The sequence below is a fragment of the Myotis brandtii genome, unplaced genomic scaffold (genome assembly GCF_000412655.1).
Source record: "Myotis brandtii unplaced genomic scaffold, ASM41265v1 scaffold225, whole genome shotgun sequence".
Lineage (NCBI taxonomy): Eukaryota > Metazoa > Chordata > Mammalia > Chiroptera > Vespertilionidae > Myotis > Myotis brandtii.
Genome location: NW_005358435.1, coordinates 541884 through 555846, shown reverse-complemented (window position 1 = coordinate 555846; position 13963 = coordinate 541884). Strand labels below are relative to the sequence as shown.

The window sequence follows — 13963 nt, the reverse complement described above, 5'->3', positions numbered from 1 at the left end:
CATAGGTAGTTCTATTTTTAATTTTTTGAGGAACCTCTATACTGTTTTCCATAGTGGCTGCACCAATTTACAATCCCACCAATGAGGGTTCTCTTTTCTTCACATCCTCACCAACAGTGTTGTTTATTTATGGTTGATATGTGCTGGACTCATTCATATCTATAAGAGGCATGGACCTTCCTTCAACCATTAAATAAATCTTATCTTCCCTCCCTTCTTCCTTCCTTCTCTCCTTCCTTCCCTCTGTCCTTTCTTTCTTCCTTCCCTCCCTTCTTCCATCCTTCCTTCCTTTCTGACCCCCCACCCCCCACATTGTTTTCACCCTTCTCATCACATCAGTGGTGCTTTGGCTCCACAGCAGTCCACATGGACATGTAGTGGTGACCCAGCAGTTGTGCTGACTGTATAGCAGCCCAAGTGCCGGGCCTGCCCCAGGCGCTTCATGAACATTTTTTCACTGTATTCCCACAACAGCCTGTGAGGGAGAGGTGGATTCAACCAAATTCCAGGAGAGGAAATGGAGGCAGAGAGTCTGCGTGAATTCCCCAAGATTCCACAATCTCTGAGCCTCACTCGTTTTCACCTAGCCAGAAAGCCATCACTCCATGCCCGGCACGGTGCTGATCCCAGGGAATGAACCAGTGGCCAGGACAAGAGAACGCCTTTGAGCCTAGTGACAGACATAGATGGGCAGGCTGGGGGAAACATTGAATGGAGCCCATGGGAGGGCATCTGCCTACTTCAAGGGAAGTGAAGAGGGGGCTGGTGTTTAGGAGGCAGCGTGATGTTAGGGGAAGACTCTGGCTGCCAAGGCCCGGAGCCTGAGGTCAAACCCCAACTCCTGAACTCTGGTTGATGTGCCCTGTAAAATGTGGACATATGAAAGTTGTGAGGATTAAGTAAATGTATGCAGTTCTTTTCCATAAAGCCTAGCACATAGTAGGTTCACAAGAAAATCTTATTCTAGACTGTCACTACAGGGTCCTGCCATGTCCCTCAGCCGCCCCTGAGATATATAAAACTTGCAGTCTTGCTGGCCATGGTGGCTCAGTGGTTGAGCATCGACCTATGAACCAGGAGGTCATGGTTCGATTCCCGGTCAGGGCATATGCCCAGGTTGCAGGCTCAATCCCCGATCGTGCAGGAGGCAGTGGATCAATGATTTGCTCTCATCATTGATGTTTCTGCCTCTCTCCCCCTCTCCCTTCCTCTCTGAAATCAATAAAAATATATTTGAGGGGGGGAAAAAACGCTTGCAGTCTTCCCAGCTGATTAATGACTGGGCAGGTGATCCATGGGCCCTCAACCTGCGGTTTAATTATAACGATCTCAACTGACAGCAAAACTAGCACTCAGTGGCCTCTTCCTCTGAGCCAGGCATGCTTCTTCATCTCATCTTGATTTTGCAAATAGCTCAAAAGGTTTCATGATTTGTCTGAAAACACACAGTAAATGTACAGGTGACATTCAAACCCAGGGCCGCCCCATACTCACCAACTGGTCTCGGCCCCTCGGTTTCTCCTCCACCTTGCCTGCTGGTTTCTGGGTGCTGCTCAGGCTAGGCGTACACATTCAACAGTGCAGAGAAAAGGCTGTAAATGTGCCTCAGCGTTGAGTGATGAGCAAGGAGCAAGGCCTCTCCTTGGAGGTGCAACTGCGATCCAAATATTGCAACTCAGGGGCTGGGGCCGGACCTTCAGGATAAAGCCCCGCATCCTCACTCCCTGAGTGTTGATGTCCTTGTTCGGTGAGGTAATCATACATTCACCATATGGTGCAAACCAAGAACTGGCCCAAATTCCGGTGCAAGTAGACGTCTAAGAGTTTTGTGTTTTTTTAAATCCTCATCCTGACTTTCTGGAATTCATTTTGAGAAACAGGGTCAACCACAGGATGATAGCATTTCCAGTGCAAGCAAGAAACAAACGCCCCGCCTCTCCTAAGGTTTCCACTTGACCAGGCGACGGCTTGGCGCCCCTTGCGCTTGAGTGCGCTCCGTCTCGGTCGCACGTCCCCCTCATTTGGACTCCTGAACGCTTAATCCTGACGTGTATAATTTGGTGCTTTAATATAGAGTAACATTATTTTTCATTTACTCCAATCTGCCATCAGTATCATCTTTTCATTTAACCAGATGCAATTCTTTTTTCTTTCGCTAAATTGAAAATCCATGAGCGACAGGGAGTGCAATGTTTTAATTAGCTCATATTTTTTATATGGATTTATGTCTTTAAAATACATTTGTGTAATTCTTCAGCTAAATTAAAAACGTCTTTCTGTGAAAGTGAGGAGGGGAAAATAAAGAGCTAAATGGTGTCATTAGCTTAGGTAGATGCGGGTGGAGAACAGGGGCTAGAGAGGGACAGCCTCTGCCCCTGGAGCACCTCCTGGGCCGATTTTGAACTTGCCCTTTATTTAAAGAAGTCTTTCTCTATAACGATTTCTCGAAAATGGCTTCAGCAGGGATTTTTTTTTTAAGGCCCCGAGTAGGTAAACAAGCAGTTACCTTCAAGGAACTAATTTGAAACTGAACCCGCCACGGAACAAAACAGGGGAAAAAAAAAAAAGAAGTCGTAATGATAAACAGTTTTCTCCTGCATTTCTCTCTTTGTCTTTTTAAAAAAAAAAAAACTATCAAGTTTAAAGCTTTCTGCAGTGCTTTTTTGCCTGCCTTATAGGAGACAAGTGACATTGCGTGGTAAATGGGAGAAAAAGCCATGCAGAACTGAAATCTCTCTGGCGTTGACACTAACTTGCCCTCTATTGTTGGGAGCGAGCAGGAGCTCATGATTGTTCATCAGACGGCCTTAATGCGGCTCCGGCGTTCAGCTATAATTTCTGCTTGCATTTATAATTACTGTCATAGACTGCACACCTCGGTGAGCAGATTAAAGCTATAAACTATTTAGCCGCGGCTCTAAGACGAGGAACTTGATTTGTCTGGCAGGAGTTATTTGTTAGGGAGCTTGACACATCACATAAAAATGACTCGACTTGATGAAGAACAATGCGGTTTTAGCAATGCGGGGATTTTAAATCAGCCCCGACGCCACGCCCTGCAAGAGTCACAGGGCCGCTTGTTAAATGATATGTAGGCCACGGAGGTGACAGAGTGAATGCGCTAAGGGAACCAAAATAGAAGAGGATTTGGGTGCAGTGGCTGTATCTCCTGACGCTTCCCCAGAAGGCACAGGAGTTGGTTGGAAGCCAGTGTCATGTCCTCTGAGTCAGTCCCGGGTGAAGGTATCAGGAGGCTCACCTGGCAGGACACAGGGATGCCACGAGCCAAAGGCACAGGTCACATTCTGGGGGAGGGCGGGTCTTAGGGAACTTGTGCTGCTGTTGACAACGTTCACCTCTCCAAACCCAGGAGGCCAGGGCGATGCAGAGAGGAGAGGTCATGCTTTTTTCCTGAACACTCTTTATTTCTTTGTTTATTTCCTGTGTTTGACTTGCAGGAGGCACAGGATATGTGTAGGCGTGGAGGGCATTATCCTAGTGGGCTAATCTCCTAGTGATGCTGTGAACACTCAAAAAGTAATCCGAGTTCAGGTTGATGAGAGGGGCTGGCTCCGCCTCCGCCTTTCTCCGCCTTGGTTCCTGGTGAAATGAGCTCGAACGGTGCCTCCACGCTGGGCCTGGCCCACAAAGCAGGTGCCCGACCAGCTTCACTCTCCTCTCTGTTTTCCACCTTGGCCACCTGCTTCAAAAAAGATGTGTTTGCTGAAGGCTTAAGTCCAGCTGTGGGATGGGTTGTGCCATTTCATTTGAAGAAATAAGGAGAGACTTGAGTGCAGATTTAACTGAACAGCTCTGGGGTGTAACATGAAAGAACCGGGCGGAGCTGGGCTGCCCCTGAGACGGGACGGAAGGAGCTCTCATCTGCCGCTCTTCCCCTCTGAAGCCCCCTTCTCTCTCTGCACCAGCTACAGTCCGGGTCACCGGTGCCGACCACACTTAGCAAGGTCTGCCTTGGCATTCTCAGTGCAGAGGTTGGTGGTGGTGCTGATGAGGAAATGTGCTGAGAAAAGGAAGTGCTTAACGCAGAGCCTGGCGGTGCCCACCTCACTGCCGTTGACGCTAACAGAGCACCGACACGTATGGAGCATTTAGTGTCCCAGCTATCGTGCTAGGCCCTTTCATAGGTTATCACAGTTAACCTTAACCCGGACGCTATGATGAAAGACCTGTGATCACACCAGCTTGCGGGCGAAGAAGCCAGCCCTCAGAGAGGTGGGTGACCAGCAAGGCCACACAGATAGTCAGTGTCAGGGCTGGAAATCAGGTATGGACAAGGCAGTGACTTATCGTCAGCCAGAATTTGGGCCCACAATTCTCCCAGCACCTTTCTGGGGTCCCATGGGTTATATTCTGTTGGGTGCTACACCCAGGTGTAAGACATGAGCCCTGTCCACAGGTTATACTCATAGGGGAGAGAAGATGAACCGGGGGGGAAATGTTTAAATATCCTGAAAGCCCAAATCTTTGACAGAGACAACTTTCTACCACTTGGGCCCTCCAGCAAACTGGTACTTTCAGTGTGCGTGGCTTTATCAGGTATTTTTTCATCGATAGAGAAAAAAAATGATGTTTCAGGTTACATTATTTTTAATGCTACATTACTCGGTTTCACAGTCAAATAGTTCTATTTCTGTGCACCAGAGGATTTTGTCATGTTTAATTGTTTACGGCCCCCTCTCCACCACCACCCCCCCATACTTGCTGTAGCCTCCACTTCCCCCTTTGCGGCCTTCCTGTGGATTCTCTGGTGTGCTGTAACCATGGAGATGGGTCCCTATTGGATAGTGTTGGCCCTGGCTTAGAAGTCAAAGAACCAATCAGAACCTCATCATCCCAGAAATGTAAGAGAATGAACGTGGGAGGCCATTGGAAGAGGAGGGAAGGGGGAGGCCTGTCAGGAAGTGTCGGAGCCAGGACTTCCGGGTGCAGAAATCCCGTGAAGGAGGCATAAGGCTGCTGAGCTCAGTGGGGAAGAATGTGGGCATTGGGACTGCAGGCCTACCTGAGGGCCTAAGGCAGGTCATGTCACTCTCTGGACCTCAGCTGCTCCACTGTGAGGTGGCTGCGTGAAGTCTGGCCTCAGGGAGCATTATGAGGATAAAAAGAGAGAACCTACTAAGGATCCTCCTAGTGCTGTATCCGGTGCATGGAAACCCCCAATGAAGGAGAGCTTCTCTCATAATTGTTCAAATACAGCTGTCCTAGAACTGAGGTGTGTCGAATGTGTTTAATAAGTTTAATAATGCAGCAACAGTGATGGCCCTGGCCAGTGTGGCTCAGTGGGCTGGGTGATGGGTATCCCGTGCACCAAAAGGCTGCTGGTTAGAGTCCGGGTCAGGGCACATGCCCGGCTTTTGGGCTCGGTCACCTGTAGAAAGGGGGTGATCCGAACTTCCTTTGGACATTCTCTATGTGTGAAATGACAGTAATGCCTGTGTCACTCATCAGGGAGGCGAATCAGGTAAATAAAGAATGTAAACCCCTCAGCACAGCGCCCAGGCTTTGCACAGCACGGGAAGTTTGAGGAAGTGAGAACCAGTCCCAGCCCCAGGACTGGTGCAGAGGACTAACACCGCCATGAGGCTTGGCCTCTGAGTCAGAAATGTTTCCTGGGCTGCTCATGCCCATGGAGCCGTCAAATGCCTTCGGGTGAACGAGTTGAGCAGGTCTGCATTCTCTGTGGCAGGTGCATCAGGACCTCCATTCCATTGCCCTTCAGTCCCTCCTCCCGGAGAGCCTGCTCCCCGCCTGGCTTTGCTCTGAGTGCTGAGCTCCCCTGAGGGGGAGGGGGCCCAGGCTTCACATCCAAGCAGAGGACAGTGGGTAGCGTTTCTGAGCATATGAATGAGAGTAAATGACGTCTAAGAATGAGGGCTGCCAGGGAATACGGGGCGCTGTAAGGGACCATGACAGGGCCACCCACTTTAAACAGGGGGTCAGGGGAAGAAGACAAGGAGGTGAAAAAAGAGCCAGGCACGTGGCAAATTGAGAGCGTTGGTGTGTTTGCTTCAGAGAAAGGCCCGGGGATGACAGCTGGGGCTGGCGGGTGGGACAGGAGTTGGGGGAGGCAGGTCAGGGCTTTGTAGAACATCCGAAGCTTTGGGTTGGCCTCCCTAAGCGCAGTGAGGAGCCACTGGCGGGGTTTCAGCAGGCAAGTGGCATGATCTCCTTTCTCCCACAGAAGATCACTCTGGCTACTGAGTGTGCCATGGAACTTGTGGGGGAGGGGCAGTGCGGAGGATGTGGAAGGCAGGGTGGTCCGGGCAATCGTGGAGCCAGGGAGCTTGGGGACCGATGACCGGCTGCAGGGGAATTCCAGGTCATTTGGAACCAGGCTTGCCTAGGAAGAAGGGATGTCAGACTAAGACATGGAGGGCATTAGGACAAATGCTACCGACTTCTCAGTGGGCTGTAGACACAACTGCTCTTCCCGCATGGCCCCTGGACCTCCCCAACTCCAAAGGCAGGCCGTTTCTGCCTGTTTCCCAAGAAGAACCCCTTTTGATTCAAGTAAACCACAATTTTCATGCCACGGGAAGTATGAAATGCTCAGCCCCTGCTGTGCTCGCCTTCCTATTTTTCAGTCCTAATTTAATTCCTCCCTCCGTCTGTACGTCAGCCCCTCCTCTGAGCATCAGCCCTAGGTGGTCTGGACTTCGGCACAGATTTACTGGCAAGATGAAATGGAGGAACACATTGTTTTTCCAAGATGATTTAATGACCTTTTGGGGCATCCCCGTGACTGCTGAAATCTTCTGTAATTATTCCATTTGGCGGCAGAGAGTTCTGTTGATCAGAGGAAGGTTGATGGAGATGTCAAATGTCAATAAATTTGCAATCCATAATTGTAACCACTTGATGCTGGAGCAGACCGGAGAACGGCTTAGTCCCAAGGCCATGAATTGTTGCACCAACACAAGCACCAAAGCATTCCACGCGCAAAAGCACTGCCTTGTCTTCCCTTCCTGCACAAGCTCACGTCTCTCTCCCAGCCTTGTTTCTCCTATGTCCTTGTCACTGCCTCCTTTCCTGCAGAGGGACATGCTTCGGACTCTACTGTCCAAACACTTCTGAGTCCACCTCCTCCCAGAGCCAATGATGCTGCAAACACAGCCACGCGTGTCCCCTTGACAACCTCCCAACCTCCCTAGGTTTTTTGTTGTTCTTTTGTTTTATTGTTGGGGTTTTTGTGTGTGTGTGTGTGTGTTGTTTTTTTTTTTTTTTTTTTTTTTTTTTTTTTGGTCTTGTCCAGCTCTCTTTAGCCCCTCCTAGAAACCAAACATTGATTTCTTTTCTGCTTTGCTGCTTTCCGACAGCATGGTTTATATATGGGAAAGTTCTGTGTCAGGAATTAGAGAACGTTCCTAACAGTGGGGGGAAATACCCCCATATAAGCACACCCCTTGTGGGCTTGCTCTTTGACAAGTGCGAGGGATCTGGAAGATGCAAGAAAAGCTCAGAAGTCATGGCAACACGTGACAGAGGCATTTGCATAACACTCGTCTGATTCCTTGAGCTCACCTTAGCAAGTTTAACCTCTGCGTCTCTAAGTTCCCAGTTCAAAAATGCAGTCTTCTCTGTCCTCATGTTAATTTTTAAATTATATATCATTGTAGAGAGGCTCTTGTGGTGAATATGATGAGCCATTTTCACATCTAAAATGGGGAATTATAACTGAACATTAGTGGTCACTTATAAGTCACCGCAAGCAAAGTGGCATCTGTAACCACACGGTATTAATTGGGAAGAAACGCAGAGCATGAGCAAGGGACCTGGGAGGGGGAGGTGGTCACCAAGAGAGGACGGTCCAAGCAGATGGTCACAAACTCCTCGGTGGGATGAGCACCCAACCCCAGGGCCCCCAGGGATAAGTTGAGGTTTATCTAAAGCTGGAATTCTGCTCTGCGGCTTCTTTTTATTTTTCCTACAAATATTTTTAAGTGGAAAGTTCCTTGGAGGTTGACAGATGTGGAGTAAGGCTCAGTAGGAATCCGCGGAAAGGCAAGAGGATCTGTGGAGCTGAGGCAGCATCGCCGCCAGCCCACTGGAACATGAGCCTGGCACTGGGCGTGAGAACACAAGTTTGGGGTGGCTATGCCCACCCTGGCTGGAGAGTACAGGGAGGTCTGGGGTCCAGCTCCCTGGGCTTGAATGCCGGTGTGGTATTCACTAGTAGTAAAGCAGATGTCCGAACCTCTCTAAGACGCAATGTCCTCCTCTATAGGACTAGGATAACTGTCCTGCCTCAGGGGTTGATGAAAATAAATCATCCAGGTGATGCTTTAAGTCAATGGTTCTCAAACTTGAGTGTGTATCGAATCATCTGCAGGGCTTGTTAAAACCCAGATGGCTGAGCCCCATCCCAGCGTGTCAGCTTCAGTAGATCGTGGGCGGGGCCAGAGATTGTGAATTTCTCACAAGTTCCCAGATGATAAGATGATGCTGGTCCAGGGAACCACTGCTTTAATCACAGTAGCTGGCATGTGGTAAGAAGTCTAAAAAGTTCACTCTTATTAGCTTTCATTGAGTCTTCGACCTGACACTTTGTCTGTGTGGAGCTCAAGAGCAGAGGAAACAAGAGGAAAGGACCAGAATCTCGGAGAGTAGGGGGTGGCCTGGAAGTTTGCATGGCTCCACTGAGACCACTAAGGAATAGGCGATACCGGCTCAGGTGTTTCTACTGTATCGGGAAGTCTCCTATCTGAAGAGCCTTGATTGGCCGTCAAGGGAACAGGTCCTCGTCTTGACTTAGCTTGATACCTTTCTTGACTCTGAAAAGATGGGTCATAAAATTCTTTTGGAAGCAATAGTTAAAGCTGTTCAGCATGTCAACTCTAAACTGTGTTTATCAAAATCTCTTGTTTATAATTCACTGCAAACCAACTCGAACTTAATTTAGCAAAACAGAATTCATCGGCTCATCCAAGGGTAGAGTTGGTTTCATACACAGATGAATCCTAGTTTCTAAGCCTGTATGTCATCAGAACTTGGTCTTTCCCTATCTTTCAGCTCAGGTTTCCTCTGTGTTGTCTTCATTTTCAGGCAAATGGTAGATCTCCTGGACCAGACCCAGGAATTTATCCTCCCAGCATAGGAGTCTGTCTCTCAAGGGTGCCAATCAAATATGGAGATGAGTTTAGTTGGCCTGTGGAATCACATACTCTCAAAGCAATGCCTGTGGCTGGGAGGATGGATGGCCTCCTCGGCCTGGGTCAGACACACACTCCTGGAAGCAGTGAGGTTGAGTCAGCACTTTACAACATGGCTGACATGGGCCTGCCCAGAGGGGTTGTGATATCAGCATTGGGAGGAAGAGGAAAGAACCTAAACCCAATTCATCTTGTTCAGTCTTTACCTAGACCACCTTTTCACTCTTCTGACATCTGCTCTTTTTTTTATTCTGAAATGACAGTGAGTGTCCCCACTCTTCTCCTAGGATCTATGCACCCTCCTCTCTCCATGCCTCCCACCACTCTCCATTTCATCTCTAATTTTTCTTGACTGGACCTCCATAATGCTTCTCCCGTGTCAGCCTTCCACTTCTGCTTGCACCGCAGTTAGGTGGTGGAAGCACACCCTGTCTCTTGCAAGGACTGGTGAAGTAGCCACTGTTAGACATTCTCATCTCTACTTGCGACTCTGTGCCAGTTTGCCCAGCACAGATATGCCAGATTCAAAGTCATAACTCAAAGTTCATTCCATAAGGAAAAGAGCTATCATTCCATGAGTGTTTTTTTCTACCTCAGGGACTTTAAACATAGTCTTTCTTATCCTTCTATTAACCATTCTCATCATTTAAATCTCAAGTTAAACATCACTTTCTTTAAAGACTCTTTCCTGAAAATCTAAAGAATCATCAAGCATTTTCTATAAACGGCCAAAAAATAAATATTTTCACGGTTGTGTCCACACAGCCTCTGTCACAACTACTCAATCTGCCATTGTGGCATAAAAGCAGTTGCAGGTGATATGTAAAAGAATGGAAGTGGCTATGTTCCAATAAAACTTTATCGATGGACACTGAAATTTAAATTTTATATTATTTTTATGTGTCATAAAATATTTTCTCTTTTTTTTTTTTACTTTTTTTCCAGCCATTTAAAAAGGTAAAAACCATTCTTTGTTTGTGGGCCTTGAAAAAAAAAATCAGTAGTGGGCCAGATTTTATCCAGGGGCTATAGTTTGCCAAGCCCTGACCTAAAGCCATAAAGCCCTCTTACATGTGTCTTTCTCGTCACCCTGTTTTACTTCCTTTATTAGATTTATAACTACCTGGTATTACGTTACTTATTTGTGCATTTTCTTGTGTCTGGCACTGTGTTAGGCTCTCAGGATATAGCAGTACACAGAATGGCATTTTCCTTTCCTTCACAGATCTTCTAGAAGGAGAAAGACAGGAAACTAGAAAACAAATTCATAAACATGGTCATTTTGGATCCCATGAAGGAAATAAAGTACTAAGGGCCTGTAGAATGGTGCTCATTTATTTTGAGAGGTGACAGCGGAGACATGAAGGATTGAGGGAACCCGTTCTGAAATGAGTGAGAAGAGAATTTCAGACCGGAACAGCAGTGCAACAGCCCTGTGGCAAGTAAGGATGGAGTTTTAGGGGAAACTGAACGAAAACCAAGGTTGCTGGAACTCTGTGAGCTCAGGGTGAAATCATTTTGAATATCTAGCGCAGACCCACTTGTGCAGGCCATGGTGACGACTCTGGATTTTTCTGAGTTCATTAGCGGGTTTCGAGTAAGAGAAGGGCATGACCCAATTGGTATTTCTAAAGACGACTCTGGCTGCTCCGCAGGATGGATCTCAGATGCACGCGTGTGAATGTGCCTGTCTTTCCTTCACGGGAAGTTCCTTGAAGACCTCAGACATGGACCCTGCACATATTAAGCCCTCAACAAAAACTTTGTGAAATTAATGCATTAATTAAAACCATTAACACAGCATAACTTTTTCTTGACTCCTTGACAGCAAGACTTTTTATAGCTAGGTTCCTGAAGCAGGTCAATTTACATCATAAAATTCAAAAATTACAGCTTATAACAAAAAGTGACCTCCCGTTATATAAAGTGGAAAACAAGCAAATTAATACCAGAGGTAATAAATGTCTGGACACTAATGGGACTTGAGCATAAAATATGTTCCCAGGGGCTTGGGAATAAGGATTCAAAATGAGGCTCGAATTCCTCAGCACTATTTAAATGAAGGTCCCCATTCCTAGTCCAACTAGAATGAAAGCAGCCAGTGCTGCATTCTCATTCTTTCTCATCGTCCAGTCAGCAATGTTTTTGGTTTTTGGTTTTTGGTTTTTGGTTTTTGTGTGTGTGTTTTTTTAATTTCCTTATTGGTTAAGGTATTACAAATGTATCCTCATCCTCCCATTAATCCCCAACCACCCCACCCCCCCACACTCATGCTCTCATCCCCTTGTTGTCCGTGTCCATTGGTTTGGCTTATATGCATGCATACAAGTCCTTTGGTTGATCTCTTCCCCTTACCCCCACCCTCCCCTACTTTCCCTCTCGGGATTGATAGTCTGATGGATGTTTCTCTGTCTTTGGATCTGTCCCTGTTCGTCAGTCTATGTTGTTTTCTATATTCCACAAATGAGTGAGATCATGTGGTATTTATCTTTCTCTGACTGGCTTATTTCACTTAGCATAATTCAGCAGTGTTTTTGAACACATACTCTGCACAGGCACTGGAATCCAGGAACGAGCAAGACAGAGCACTCTGCCCCTCGTGGAGTTGATGTGCTGGTTAGTCACAGTGGTGGGGACAGCAGCCCAGAGAGAAACACAATCATTTCGGTGCTGTAAGTGCTAAGAATACAGGGCAATGGGGTGGGAGAGGGAAGACTACTGGAGATGGTGGGCAGGAAGGCCTTTCTGGGGACGTGACTTATTCGCTGAGGTCTGAAAAATGAACAGCAACTGAGCATCCACCAAGTCAGAGAATGAGAGCTCCAGGCAGAAGGAACAGCACATACTCCGTCCCGGAGATGAGGAAACGCTGGGCATGTTCAAGGCAGTGTCTAGCACAGGGGGTCACACACTTGCTCTGTCACAGGACCGGGTAGTAAATACTGAGCGCTCTGCAGGCCATGCAGTGTCTATTGCAAGTACCGGCCCTGCCATTCCACCACCAAAGCAACCATAGCTGATACTTGAAGGAGTGGGTGTGGCTGCGTTCCAATAAAACTTTATTTACAAAAACAGTTGGCGAGCCGGATCTGGCCCTTGGGCTGCATTTTGCCAGCCCTGATCCAGTAGGACAGTGTCTCAGGTAAGCAATCATTTCGGTGCTGTAAGTGCTAAAAATACAGGGCAATGGGGTGGGAGAGGGAAGACTACTGGAGATGGTGGGCAGAAAGGTCTTTCTGGGGACGTGACTTATTCGCTGAGGTCTGAAAAATGAACAGCAACTGAGCATCCACCAAGTCAGAGAATGAGAGCTCCAGGCAGAAGGAACAGCACATACCACGTCCTGGAGGTGAGGAAATGCTGGGCATGTTCAAGGCAGTATCTAGCACAGGGGGTCACAAACTTGCTCTGTCACAGGACCGGGTAGTAAATACTGGGCACTCTACAGGCCATGCAGTGTCTATTGCAAGTACCGGACCTGCCATTCCACCACCAAAGCAGCCATAGCTGATACTTGAAGGAGTGGGTGTGGCTGCATTCCAATAAAACTTTATTTACAAAAACAGTTTGCGGGCCGGATCTGGCCCTTGGGCTGCATTTTGCCAGCCCTGATCCAGTAGGACAGTGTCTCAGGTAAGAGTCCCAGAAGCAGACCCTGACATCAGGATTCCTGGGCAAGTGGTTTCTTAGGAATGTGCTCCCAGGAGAAACCAGTAAGAGAGGGGAGAAGCAGGAGGAAGGGGAGAAACCCAGGCAGGGAGTGAACTCCAACAAGACCCAGCCTTTGCCAGATCCCTTGGGGAGCTCTGGGTGTTCGTCTGGAGGCAAGGGCTGGGCTCCGGTGCTCCCACTGCAGCTAGTCATTGATGAAGGGCTGGCCCAGGGGGCATAGGCTTTTGGGCATGGGGCACATTCAGGCAAAGCAGCTCCAGGAGCCATGGGCTATCCGTGGAAGAGTTAGTTCCATGCATATCTGTTAACAGGAAAAACAGGCCAAAGCCAGGAGCAGGGCATAAGGATGAGCATAGGGAATCCAGAGGCATCTCTACAGCGTCCCCTTCAGGTGGGTTTCACTGTGGCCTAGCTCTCCACCTTTGTAAAAAAAATGCCTGTTTCCCCAAAGGCAAATTTGTGAATGAAGATATGGTCTCTATTTACCTCTCAGAGCTGAAGTTAAATTATATCAAATTCTTCTGTCCAAAAAAAAAAAGTGTCAAAACAAGAGTTGCCTTTCACCTCATTGTTACTGAGAAAATATTAATCTAAGTTGTAACCAAACCAGTGTAAGCATACAGGGTCCAGGCGTTTGAAAGTGAGCAGGGACGAAGGTAACCGGCTTCCATGCACACCAATTCAATGAAAGAGAGGGTACTGGCATCGGTTGAGTACCTACTGTGTGCATTCTGCTAGGAGTTTCCTTGTCTTTTTCTCTTTTAATCCTCACCACCGTCTTTTAGTAGATTTCTTATTATCCTGATTTCATAGCAGAAACTGAGGTTTGACTATAAGCCCCTGGAGGGCAGACAGGGCCTGTACAATAAAAAACACACAATTCCTATTTGCAGGCTGCAGCTCAGGAAGGTTTTGCAACCTGCTGAGGATGAGGGCAGTTCTAACACTCGAGACCATACATTTTCTACGTGCACCTTTCAGATAGGAGAGTAAAAGGAATAAGTACACCTGACCTGCATGGCTCAGGGTTGAGCATCGACCTATGAACCAGGAGGTCATGGTTTGATTCCCAGTCAGGGCACATGCCCGGGTTACGGACTCATCCCCAGTGTGGGGCATGC

At 47.8% G+C, this 13963-nt stretch overlaps 1 protein-coding gene across 2 annotated transcripts in view; it reads left to right on the top strand.

Annotated features, from left to right (window-relative positions):
- Window positions 1–13963, top strand: part of TSHZ2 (teashirt zinc finger homeobox 2) — a 443028-nt gene that overhangs the window by 259202 nt on the left and 169863 nt on the right. The window lies entirely within an intron of this gene.